Below are 14,437 nucleotides of genomic sequence, written 5' to 3' on the forward strand. Positions count from 1 at the left end.
TTCCATCATAATAAGCAAGGTCCCTATAGTCATGTCTGTCACATCTCTCCTAGTTCCTTAAACACAAGGCAAGAGAACCAATTGTGAAAATTGGATCTGATGGCCATAGGCCGATAGAAAAGTGCCCATAATGCCCTTGACCATGTCCATGAGTTATCATGCCTGTTAATGATATCAGTAGCTACATGCATTTATTAGTTTCCTTTGAGCATGCGCATCTTCAATCTAGGGATTGCTGTATTCTTCTGGTCCATCTTATCGTGTATAATGCATAAGTATTTTTTAGGATTCAACTGAGAGCTCAAACACCATGCATAATATAAATTTCTACAACTAAGCTGTTGTAACATGTGAAGTTTTCGACGATGCATTAGCTTGTTTCTTTCCTCTTGGCACTTTATAGCTCCTAATTGTTCTTTGATTCCACTGCATGTAGCATGTTTTGAAAACTCACTTGTCTTGGCAAGGCTCACATGCATAAACTCTGTATTCCAAATCCTATTAAAAGTAGACATGGACATCTCTTTTTGTTTTAAATGTTTCAGTGTTAGATTCACCTCATTTAAAATGTCAACCAATTGGGTCTCTCTTGCTTTTGTGGGGCATGTGCTTAGAGTTATTCTGCACAAAATCTCAAATTATTGCTCTACCCAACTCTGTATGATCCCATTCCTTTTTGACTATACCCTTGTTGCCATGCATAGCTCTTTTCATACCATTCTCGAATTGCCCCCTATACTGATAGAATGATGTCCTTGGAATACCATGCATCTCATACCATGCTCTAGAGCATATCTCCTCACCATTAATTGCAAACCTATATTGCCTCGTTCCTATAGCATCAGTACGACATGCCATGCTAAGAGAGTCATACACATAGTTAGTTCTAGCTTGCAAGCATTGTCCCCAATAATGTTTACGTAAATTCAAGACCATTCCACAATATGCAAGTTGACAACATTTCTTTTCACAACAATCTATGGTGGACTTTAGGGATACTATGTCCAATGATATCCTTGTAGAGGAACCTGCTGTTGTCAACACCTCCTTATCCTTCCTTTTTACCATAAAATATCTTCTCTTTTTGAAAGGCAAGGAAGCAAGGCTCCCATTGAACCCATTGTTGGTTATATGCTCTGCTTGCATTTTTTCATCCAACAATGGTGATCCATCTTCGAAGGTAAGTATTTTGATAGGCCATCTCACAAGGTTAACACTTTCCATTGTAGGCAATGTTGAGGAGCTAGTTTCACATGCCTGCTCAATAACCACACCCACATCTTCTCCTCCAAGCACTTCAAAGTTCACTGGCTCATATGGAAAGACCAAAAGAATGACTCCACTACCAATGCAATTAGTTTTGTCCTCAACCATAGCAAAACACTCTTCTCTCTCCAGCTTTCTCGAATATTAATATCATCATTCAAAGTTCACTGCCTCATATGGAAAGACCAAAGGAATGACTCCACTACCAATGCAATTAGTTTTGTCCGCAACCATAGCAAAACACTCTTCTCTCTCCAGCTTTCTCAAATATTAATATCATCATATGAAACCAAGCTCTTCTCATCTTCAAATTCGATGGTCTTTTCAAAAATTTCTGATGCATTTGGTGACCTTTGCAAGCATTTCTTATCCCACTTGACAATGCTACCAATTGCCTCACATATTGTGACTGCATCCATTGTAGGAAATGGTAGGGCCACATCCTTGTTAAAGCATTTGTCGATAGACACTGACACATTGCCATGACCAAGAAGCTCCGCTTGACAATAATCATTTGCTTCAATTGAAAGGACTCTCCCACTAGCTACTATATCTCCATTGATGAGCATATCAACACATTCTCGGCTTTGAAATTGAAGGGCCATTTCACATGTCATAAGAATGGAAACCATTCTAAAAAATCAGTATTGTTTTAGGATGGAGTTTCATACTCTTAATATATCCATAAATTATTAGTCAAATCTTATAGATTTGTTTGAGTACAAATTTACCATGTAAAAATCCATAATTTTCCAATGGGAGGCTTAGAGATTTGGACTTTAGTACAAATATCCTTGGGAGGCTTGGAGGTTTGTCTCTGTAAGGCTTAGAGATTTAGACTTAAGTCCAAATCTCGTTGGGAGGCTTAGAGATTTGGACTCAAGTCCAATTCTCTCTCCAATGCCTGGAGATTTAGAATTAAGTCTTAATATCCTCTCTATACTTAGAGATTTGGACTCACGCTAGAGAATTGGAGTTAAGTTTAAATCTCCCTCAAATTCCTAGAGATTTGGACTCAAGATTTGGACTTGAGTCCAAATCTCTCTCATGAATTTCTAGAGATATAGAATCAAGTCCGAATCTCCCCTCTATGCTTCAAAATGTGGACTCAAGTCTAAATCTCCCTCTAATTGCTAGAGATTTGGACTTGAGTCCAAATATCCCTCCAATTCCTAGAGATGTAGACTCAAGTCCAAATCTCCCTTGTATGTGTGTATTTAGTCCAAATCTCTCTCCAACTCCTAGAGATGTAGACTCAAGTCCAAATCTCCCCTCCATGCTTCAAGATTCAGACTTGAGTCCAAATCTTCCTCCAATTCTTGGGGATTTGGACTCAAATTCACATCTCCTCTCCATGCTTTGAGATGTGGGACTTGAGTCCGAATCTCCCTCCAATTCTTAGAGATTTGGATTCAAGTCCAAATCTCCCTCCAATTCCTGGAGATTCGGACTCAAGTTCAAAACTCCCATCCATGCTTTGAGATTTGGACTTGAGTCCAAATCTCCCTCTAATTCTTAGATATTGGGACTTCAATCCAAATCTCCCCCCTAAACCCTTGGACTTGAGTCCAATTCTCTCTCCAATTCTCAGAGATTTCGACTTAAGTCCAAATCTCCCCCCTAAACCCTAGACATTTGGACTCAATTTCAAATCTCCCCTCTATGCTTTGAGACTTAGACTTGAGTCTAAATCTCCCTCCAATTCTTAGAGATTTGGATTCAAGTCCAAATCTCCCTTGTACGTGTGGGAGTTCAAGTCCAAATCTCTCTCTAATTCTTGGAGATTTGGACTTAAGTCCAAATCTCCTCTCTATGCTTTGAGATTTGCACTGAAGTCCAAATCTCCCTCTAATTGCTAGAGATTTGGACTCAAGTCCAAAGGTACCTTCTATGTCTAGACTCAAGTCCAAATCTCTCTCCAATACCTAAAGATTTGGATAGAAGTCCAAATATTTCCTCTATAATTTGTAGAGATTTGGACTCCCTCCAATTCCTAGACTCTCTCTAATTACTGGAGATTTGGAGTCAAGTCCAAATTTCAAAGTGAACCAAAATCCCTGTCTCCAATTGTTGCTCTCAACCTACTGTGAACCACAGGTACCCAAGTGTACCAAAGAGACCTTTAACCTGGAATCCTACACTTGTATCCTTTCTAGTCTTGTTGAAGGAGAAAAAGCTTATTCTCACGGGTGGGTTGGTAGGTGCCATGCAAGGCGGGGAGTTCGGGGGGCGGCAGGCGCCCGATAGTGGGAGGTTTGTGGGGCAGCAGGCGCCCAATAGCGGGAGGTCCGGGGGGCGATAGCCCCTCGAGGGGGTCTGGGGGTTGCCAGTAGTCCCCGGCCCTGCGACAATGGTATGACCAATATGAGACTCGATCACCTAATTGCTGAAGAAATCGAGCATACTAGCAAGCATACACATGTTGAAAATGCACAAAATTTGTGCTCCTTGCACACCAAAATATGTATCTCACAAGAAGGCTATGCTATATGCTATATATATATTATATACTAATTATTTACTATAGTGTATACTAATTAATTATTAAATATTTATTATACTAATAAATTAATATACTGTATACTATGATATATTAACTAATTATACTATACTATATATTATATATATTATATATTAATTAAATACTAATTATTAACTATATTATATACTAATTAATTAGTACTATACACGTAAAAGAAAAGTGATGAACATAAAAAACTGGGCAGCTCTAACAAAAATAAAACGAAACCCTATCGCTTTACACATAGAGAAAAGAAGAGAACGAACAAGCTGCAAAACCCTAGTAGGAGGGAACACAGACGCATCGTGAAACCCTAGTAGGAGGGAACACAAACGTGCTACAAAACCCTAGCAGGTGCCCATTGATCCAAATGTACCCACTTTGCATTACGTTTCTCGCTAATCAACCTTTAATATTAATGATGAGCAATAAAATCAATGTAATAATTAGCTAAATTTAGCTCAGTGAATCTGATAATTAGCTAAAATTAGTTCAGTGAATCTGATAAATAATAATTAGCTAAAATTAGCTCAGTGAATCTGATAGATAAAAAAGCGAGGGGTTCCGAGGCAATAAACACACAGAGTTTGAGGATTGATCTCGACTTGCGAGGTATCCAAAAGAGTTGATTTTTTGGATCCCGAAGGTCCCATGATTGCGAGAAGGCAACCTGGCTTTGTGTAGCCAACCATTGATGTTGTCTAGGAAGGTGAGGCATTCGCCCTTCAAGTTGGATACAAAAACCCTAATATTCTTCCAAACTAGACAGATAGCTATGTTAATATTGCAATTATAATTATCATTATTGTCTACGGGGCAACATGATATTGCGCTTCGGCACCAGCTGTTGCTGATGCAGCAGCAGCGTGCCTGATGATTCTTTCAGCCACAACCTGTACTTCTGTCGATCATCAGCGTGGGTGTTCAGATTTATTGCAAGGTGGAAGGTATGATTAATATTAGTATTGCTGCTGTGATTAAAGTTCTATCTCTTTCTCTCTTCTTCTTCTTCTTCTTCCCTTCTCTCCTCTTCTTCTTCTTCCCCCCTCTTCTTCTTTTTCTTCTCTCTTTTTCTCTCCTCCTCTTCTTCTTCTTTCTCCTCCTCCTTGTTGTCTCCTTCTCCCTCTTCTTCATCTTAATCATTTTTTTTTGTAAACCCTAAATTTAAAAAAATGAAAGATACTGTTTTTTTTTCTTTCTTCTTCTCTCGTTCTCTCTTCTTTTCTTCTTCTTCTTCCTCTGCTTCTCTTAATCTAGTTGAACAAAACAGGACTTTTTAAACTGTTTTTCTAATCTTCTAATAAAAATATTAAACACTATGTACTTATTAATCTAACTAGCATGCTTCTTAATTAAAAAAAGCCATAATTTTATTTCAAAACTTAACTAACAATCTAAATACATAATCTTAGTTATACTTACAAACCCTACTTTAAAGCCTAGATTAAATACATGCCTTTTTATTTAATTTGAACAAAATTAAGAATTCTGGATACACAAATAAAAAAATCTTACCTGTTAATATGTTGAAACCTTGTTTTACAACCAAGTAGATGAATAAAAATCTTGTTTTTCTATTCAACCCTTTGGTATAATCCTTGTAGGTGAAGGGGTTGTGGATTCATGTTTGAAATTTTGGAGGGAAGATTCAAATTTTAAATTTTTGGAGGGAAAGTTTTGAATTTGAATTTTTTTAGAGAAAACAGAAAAAACAATAAATTGGGAGATTTGGACTTGAGTCCAAATCTCCATGTGAGGCTTGGAGATTTGGTGGACTCAAGTCTAAATCTCCTTCCAATGCTATAGATTTGGACTTGAGTCCAAATCTTCCCATGAGGCTTCATATTTGGACTTGTTTCCAAATCTCCCTAGAATGCCTATGTACATTTGTATTATTGTCCAAATCTTCAGTAAGGCTTAAAAGATTTGGACTTGAATCCAAATCTCCCTCTAAGACTTGGAGATTTAGACTTTAGTCCAAATCACCTTTCGATGCCTAAAGATTTGGACTTGAATCCAAATCTTCCATCATGCTTAAGAATTCCTAAAGATTTGGACTTGAGTCTAAATCTTCCCGTGAGACTTAAAGATTTTGATACAAGGCCTACTCTTCCTTTAATGCCTAGGCATTGTTGGGAGATTTGGACTTCAGTCCTAATCTCCTAGCCTCATTGGGAGATTTGGACTTGAGTCCAAATCTCCTTGCAAGGTTGGGAGATTGGGACTCAAGTCCAAATCTCCCAACAATGCCCATAGATTTGGACTAGAGTCCAAATCTTCCCATGAGGCTTAGAGATTTGGACTTGATTCCAAATAGATTTGGACATGATAGGGATTTGGACTCAATGCTAAATCTCTCCGTGAGGCTTAGAGATTTGGACTTACGTCCAAATACCCTTCCAATGCCTATAGATTTGGACTTGAGTCTAAATCTCTCCATCTTCCCTAAAGATTTGGACTTGAGTCCAAATCTTCTCCAAGCCCTTTAGATTTGGACTTGAGTCCAAATCTTCTCCAAGCCCTTTAGATTTGGATTCCCTTCACTTAGAGATTTGGACTTGATTCCAAATCCTCTCCTGGCCCTATAGATTTTGATTCCATTCACTTAAAGATTTGGACTCAAGTCCAAATCTCCCCATGAGGCAAAGAGATTTGGACTCAAGTCCAAATCTTCCTGTGAGGCTAGGAGATTTGGACTTAAGTCCAAATCTACCTGTGAGGCAAATACATTTGGACTCAAGTCCAAATCTTCCCATGAGGCAAAGACATTTGGACTCAAGTCCAAATCTTCCTATGAGGCTAGGAGATTTGGACTCAAGTCTAAATCTCCCTGTGACGCAAAGAGATTTTGACTCAAGTCCAGATCTCCCTATGAGGCTAGAAGATTCGGACTCAAGTCCAAATCTCCTTCCAATGACTTTATATTTATACTTAAGTTGAAATCTCCCCATCTTCTTTCAGTTCATACAGATTTGGATTCCCTTCAATTAGAGATTCGGACTCAAGTCTAAATCTCTCGTGAGGCTAGGAGATTTGGACTCAAGTCTAAATATCCATTCAATGTCTATAGATTTGGACTTCCATCCATTTAAATCTCTTGAAGATTTGGACTTGAGTCCGAATCTCTTTGCATTGCAAGAAGATCTAGGATCTAAGTCCTACAAGTCAATGTGCACATACTTCTTGCTAACGAGAATATGATTATGTATGTACTTACTATCTTACTATCTTTTATTGATATTGACAGGCCTCAAACATGACTAAGAGGACATCTGACTCAATACAAGCAAGAATCTAATTTTATGATGGAGTTATTGATGACAATTCTTGGGATTGGTACTTGGATTTTCATAATAAAGATGGAAAACAAATGCAGAACATCCAACTTTTTGTGCTTAAGCCTACACTGAAACCTACAAACGTGAAGGGTCTATGATTGGATTACAAGAAGGATCCATTCGGAGAGCAAGGTGTACCTTGTGTCAGTGTGGATGTGGGTAAAGACGAGGCTCTTTTGCTTCATCCTAGTTCTTATGATGACAAACAAATCAAGGCAGACAACACCTACAGTATGTCAACATTAGGATGGAATGTCGATGATGATGGTGAGGAAGCTCCAACCGATGCTCATTCAACCCAACAAAGAAACCACAGATAGTAGGAGGACAGGAAATATATTCCGGTGCCAAAGAAGGTGGTATTGAAGGAGGATCTGGGTCAAGCACATCCATGCCAATAACTATTTCTAACATTGTGTTGTCTGTCAACTTTGATCAATCAAACAAAGAAAGAACTATCTTCTAAGAGTAGTGCCGCTAGATCAGGCTTGGTAGAGTATGAGAAATACTACTTCATGGGATCAAAAGCAAAATTCCACATCCCTATGGTTAATTGTTTCCAAGAACATGCACAATATGTATATAGAAGGCTAAACATAGAGCATGTGAAGAAGCTGGCTTTGGATTTTGGTATCAATTCTCGATCTTCAGCTTCTTGTGCAGATCTTATGCCCTTTCATAAAGTTGATGGCAAATGCATACCCTTGGAGAATGTAGTCAGGGAAAAGATAGAGACATATCAGTATTATTGGATACTTTTTGGTCAACATTCTATCTTTGCTACAAAGGTGTTTATCAGTAACCCAGATCCAGCCATGGAGGAACACAAAAGTTACTATAGAAGACCAGGGAATCAAGGATTACTATAAATTGTCCACCTAAAGAATGTGTTGAAATATCATTGATAGCAAACTTAGAATCACAAAACATTATGAGCCAATCAGCCTATATAGATATTCTAAAACAAGTAAGAGATCAATGGATAGCTTTTGAAAGACCACCAAGAGCAAAACAAGGCTTGGCAAAGGGGAGTCCACAATGAGCACAATGGGATGTAACTTCACTACTTTTTTTAACTCAAGTTTAAGAATCCCCTTCTGGCTTGAAGATTTAGACTTAAGTCCAAATCTCAGGCCTACATGAAAGGAGACCTTCCCTCACAAAGAAGTCCAAGTGGCGCTCGAATTGAGGGTGGGAGGCAACCAACTATCACAATGTTCCGATGCTTACAAGGGTTTGATGAGGAGCAGATTAGAGTAATCCAAGGGGAGATCCTCGATAGAAAAACTCTATTGGTAAAGAAAGAGCAAATAAGACATTGATAACATTGATATGGTCGATGGATCAAAGCAAATGAAAGAAGACAAGGTCTTGCAAGATGAGCTGGTGCCATTTATTAATGCAAATTTAGTTGATGGAGCTCAAAGATCTTGGAAGGAGTGTGAGGAGTATTACAACATCACACTAGAAGTATATGAAAAAATTGTTGGTTATTGTAATACTTGGATAAAGAAGAAACTAGCATGAAGAAAAGAGGTAGGACCGTTGCTAGAAGCTGCTCGTTACTAGAAGCTGCTCGTTGCTAGAAGCTGCTCGTTGCTAGAAGCTGCAAAGAGTTACATTAGATGGATAATGGGACAGAAAGAAATTCTAGGTCAATCTTCTGGTACTAGTGTTTTGCCATGGAGTATCTTTCAAGTGGGACCTAACATGGAAGGCATTGAATTTATTCATAATATTTACCAAGATCCCATGGTAGTTGGAATTGTTGTTGTGGATGCAGTACATGGTGCACACAACATCTCTTGGGACATAGAAGTTTGAGCAACTACTCAAGGGTCTAATGTCCATTGTCTCTGATCCGGTGTAATTTATTCTACTCGCCTTTCTTTCAAGAAAACAGATGTATGCACTGGAGAATGCTTTAGAGAATGTGGTTGGCAAGTATGTGATGGAGACTGGTAGCGTGGACTTCAAAAATGAAATAGACACTTATGTAAGACTTGCCATATCTAGTCACTTGGTACAAGCAATCGTCACTTATGTAAGACTTGCCATATCTAGTCACTTGGTACAAGCAATCGTCAGCAAAGAAAAAGAGTTTAATGACATTAAACCCTACTGTGAGAGAGTAGAAAAGCCAACAATACTAGATAGTGCTGGTATTGTGTTCCACAATGAGGAGGACTCTGAAGATCAAGAGGAAGTGGATGCATCAAGATTGGTAAAGAGAAAAAAATGAATCAGTCATTAAACAAACTATAGAAGAGTTTGCTTCTTTACCTTGAGAGTGGTGATGTGCTGAGACCAATCAAATTTTCTTTTGTGAGGATATGTTTTGTTGGAGGAGATAGCTATCCGAGTCTACTTCTTAACTCCACTCAAGGTCGCTTCTGCTTTGCCCTTGTTTGCCTTCTCTAATCAATTCTCCTCTATCTCCTTTTTGAACGAGCCTCTTCACATTTTGCAGATTCGGCTTCAAGGCCTTTCCTCTCTGCCTCCTAGGAGTGCTAGCTTCTGTTGCTTTTACCTCTTGGAATCCATCTCTTTTCTCTTTCTTAAAGATAGCATGCTACCTTGGACACAAGAGAAAAAGAAAAGGAGGAGGATGCATGCAAGAGTCGAGTCCCGAGAGTTACCTTGGCCAACCCTATGAGGGTTAACTCCTCGATGTCAATAAAAGACTGATAAAGAGAGCACACACACACACAAGAGAGCAAACCCTAATCCATTAGTGTAACCTAACCATAGAGGGAAGCCATATCCACTCTCACATAATGCATAATAGAAGAGAACTACACACACCACACACTAATGTGCTATGTTCACACACCAAATAACCCTATCTAATGTCCACACACTGTGGCTAGCTAGACGCGACCATTTATTATCACACATATTGCTATCTACCATGCCAGCACGTATCGTGCCTAGCTCTATATTAATGAGGTGATCGATCATTTACTTGCGGGATTCTTATCGGTCCATAAAAAATCACCTTATTATCCATAGGCTAATAGTCAAGAAGAGAGTACAAATAAAATTTTGTGTACTATCTTGACAAAAACCTTGGAAGCAAATTGGGCGGACTGGGAACATAAGCTGATAGCAACCCTATGGGCATATCGAGCATCTTATAAGGTAGCAACAGGATACACTCCCTTCCCTCTAGCTTATGGTGTTGAGGCAACAATGTCTATGGATTACCTAGTTCCAAGCCTAAGGATTGCAGTGCAAGAACGTCTAATAGAGAATGCATTAGCTGAAAGGCTAATTGACTTAGAAAAACTTGATGAGACCAAGCTAATAGCATTTCTTGGACTCATGGTCAAGAAACTACGCATGAAGCATTGGTTTGACAAAAAATTGAAATAAAAAGAACTGGAAACGGGGGACCTTGTCCTCATGTATGGTGTAGGAAGTACTAGGAAAAAGAAACTCAAATACAGAGGCCTAGGACCCTTCTGGGTGTCTGAGATCACACCTCAGGGATCGGTTAGAATTGAGACAATTGATGGCATACAGATGGAGGGTTACGTCAATGGAAGCAAACTCAAAAAATATTATGGACCACTATGGACCACTAACCCAAGAGATGCTCTCGCAAGAACATCTCTTAAAACAACAAAAACAACTTGCAAAGGAAAAAATCCAGCTAGCGCAAGAAGAGGCTAAGGCAAGGGAGGCCAAAGCTAAACAATTACTCCAGAAGAGGATGTTACACCTTAACATGGCTTCCTTGACTCTCTCAGATGAAGAGAAACTGAACATTGAGCTAGCACGACTTAGGGTGGAACTCTCTATAGCTAAAGGCCATGCAACAAGCATTGCACTAATAGATACGGGATTAAGTCATAATTCAATCTTATATGAGACTTGGGAAGCATTAGGTAGATAGACCACACCTTGAACCCACTGATGCACAAGTACGCAGTGTACACTTGATAACTACAAAAGCTGAGGGGTTTTAAGTGTTAACATTTCCATCAAAAATAATTCCTTGGTTGGGAAAGTGTTTGTCATGCTTGCAGGTTCCATGGAAGAGGAAATGATTCTAGGAAGATCCTGGATCTGCACCAGCAAATGCAATATCCAATGGGAGATGAGGACACTTCGTTAAACAAGGGCGACAAGGTCATGTCTATACCCTTATGGAGCCTGACCCCCAGCACCCCATGGTCAACACCCTGACACCCAATGTTGTACGTACTCGACATTCTACACGGAGACTATAACTGACACTTTGTGCGAGACTATACCGGAGAGCCCTCTGCAGCCTTGTGCGACACTTTGTGCGAGACTATACTGGAGAGCCCTTTTTAGCCCACCTCCAAGTAAGCCCTGTAGAATTTTTTTCATCATCTCACCCTTGAGTTGATGAGTAAAGGGTTTCTTAGATGCTCTCCCCCCCCCCATGTGAATAGACTTAAGGGAGAAACCCCCCCTCTCTCTCTCTAGGTGCAGCCTTTTGCCCCGAATTCCGGTTTATTAAGGACACTTTTAACCCCCCCCCCCCCGACGAGCAATTTGCGGTGACTTTAGTAAGGGCTCTTTAGCTCTTAGAGCTGGTTCCCACCTAGGAGTTTTATTCTCATAAAGTGAGCAAACAAACTCCAATTTGTGAGCCGAATGAAGCATTGAGTTTGCGGTGATGTGGGCTACGAGAAGATAAATAGAATGGATCCCCTCGAAGACGCCAAAGTATTGCCTTGAGAAGTGTGCACAATAATGACCCTAGAGAGAATGCCTCAGATGAGGCCCCAACTCTCCCTTTAGGAATCTCACAAGGAACTAATGCCCAAGTTAGCTTAATAATCATTTAAAAAAGAGGTTTTTTATTGACTTTCAATGTTAACATTAATTATGTAAGAAAGAAGCTACTTTTCCTTGCTTTGAAAAACAAAAACTAATATTCATGTGATTTGTCTCTTATATCCTATGGTTTAGTTAAGCAATTGTGTTGATATCTTGATTAAGTTAAAAGTACATTTATATCTTCTCCCTGCCTTAATGCTGACCCTTTTTCTATGCTATGTAGTCATGCGACGACGTTAGCAAGGCCCGGAGTTGGCCCAACGTATCCCTCCTACCATTGGGAAGATGAGATTCGCCGATTTAGGCAAGTACTATGATGCTGCCTAGTTCTACGGGAGTAAATATAAGCCCACCCTAGCATGTAGACATCCTCTGAGGAGCGGGAGGATCAAGCATTGGAGCTTGAGAGGGCAACAGGCCAGCTTGAGTCCTCGCCAGCTTGCTGGATGACGAGGTGTATGGTCCCGTAGGGATTTCCCAGATTATAGAGGCTAGAAGGCTTTGTTTCTAGATCATCGGGCATAATAAAGTAAAGGAATAAGAGAGCTTGGATTTGGCTACATATAATTTTGAACATTGTATGTAATTTTTAAATCCCTTATTTGTTATTAGTATTGTATCATTGTTAAAGGTTGTTTAAACGAACAATGTGCAAGGTCATTATTAAGGAACTTGTTTATATATATTGTACAGCATGGTAGGACTAATTAGAAAACAAAATTGATGTTTGAGTTGGGTGGAAAGTGGGAGGATGGAGCACCATCCTATGGACGAGTGGACCCGATTAGTCGAGTATCTTTCCAACAGATTAATTGAAAGTTGTTTCTAGGAAACTTTACTCTAGAGGACTAAGCAAGCGGCTTTGCCTTACATAGATTGGGAAAAAAGCATTGATTCTAGGAATCAAGAATAGAGGTTTCCCGATTCAAGGTAAGTCACTCTATGAGTGATTTGATTTTAAGAGTTATTTAAAAGACCACGCTCCCCCTGCGGGATAAAACTAGGTCTTACCTATGAATCATATCCTTGTATCTTTACATGGTCAAGGTGTTGGACGAGTAGGAAATTTTGCTCGAGTTAGACTTAGTAGACTATCTTATGTTTTTTCCTATTTAGGAAGGGGGGTATAAGAGCCGGTCTTAGTTCCTAGGACATTATTTAAGGTTGTTTTGGAATGTATGTTCTACCTAACTAACATAATGATGAAATACCTTACTAGAACAATTTGAATTGGTGATTGAATGATTGTAGGAAGAGGGAGACACCTACTCGAGATACACCTACTCGAGATTCCTAGTCTTTGAGTGCATCTTCCAGACGGCTTGTCACTCTTCAAATTTTGAATTCCGTGATACGATGGTACAAATACGCGAGAAGTTGTCCCTTCCTCATCCCTCTTGTATCCAACTAGGGTGGGGTAGAGATCACTTTTGGAATCATGGGCCGAGGTACTTTTTCATCCAAGCAAACCAAATTGGGTACCTCACCATCGATTTAAAGCGGGTTCGTTGGTTTGCGAAGCTGAAGATGGTCCACTTATTTTGGTTTGTGGGCACTCCTAGAACTGACAGATATGACCAAGTAATGGAGGTCTTACCCGCCAACAGATTAGCCTTTATGAAACACAACACCATTTGAAGTCTACCACCCCTACCATTAGTATTCTGTGTCTTAGAAACCACGGCGAAACCCCCATATTTCACCTATGTGGACCACTCAAGTCTTATGTCTTAGTTGAGTCTAGGATTCTCCTTTATGATGAATAAGACTAATTACATTAGTCTTATATGAATTAGTTGAGCTTGAGATTCTCTTCTATGATGAATAAGACTAATTACATTAGTCTCAAATCTTTGTAAGAAAGCTTGTCCTTGTAAATATTTGAAAAATAAAATGATTTCAAAGTTTTATTTTTAAAATCATGAGCGTAGAGTAATATATGAATCTCATAGTCCTAAAATATAATCTTGCAAGATGATGACCATGACAATTAGCCTCCTCTCCCCAATGCACTATACAACACAAATACCTAGGAGAAGAAGCTCCCACTCAAACAAATGAAACCTCCCTCCTTTAAGGGGGGAGGTTCAAAAATTGAGAAGGATGCAGAGGTATGGATCGAAGTAATGGATGATTATTTCTCAAGTGCGGGTATTGGAGCGGCAAACCAGTCCATGCTTGCACAATTTTGCCTCACCGGAGATGTTAAACTCTGGTGGAAGCAATGGTGCTATGACAAGGGGGTCACTGAACACTTCCAAACATGGGATGACATCAAGTAAGCTATGAAGGAGCGGCATCTCCCCCCATCTCATGAGTCTATCAAGATGAATGAGTTCTTTAGCCTCAAGTAGCTCAGTTTAACCCTAGAAGAAAACTACTCCAAGTTCATCACTCTCTTGAAGTATGCCCCAACCATGACTACCTCCTAGTAAGAGCCCATTTCTGCCAAGGTGTCTAAATGAGCCTTTGGACTCCCGCCTCCTCAAAGAGCAAT

Source organism: Cibotium barometz, chromosome 51 (genome assembly GCF_041138505.1).
Source record: "Cibotium barometz isolate CiBa-2024 chromosome 51, ASM4113850v1, whole genome shotgun sequence".
Classification (NCBI taxonomy): Eukaryota; Viridiplantae; Streptophyta; class Polypodiopsida; order Cyatheales; family Cibotiaceae; genus Cibotium; species Cibotium barometz.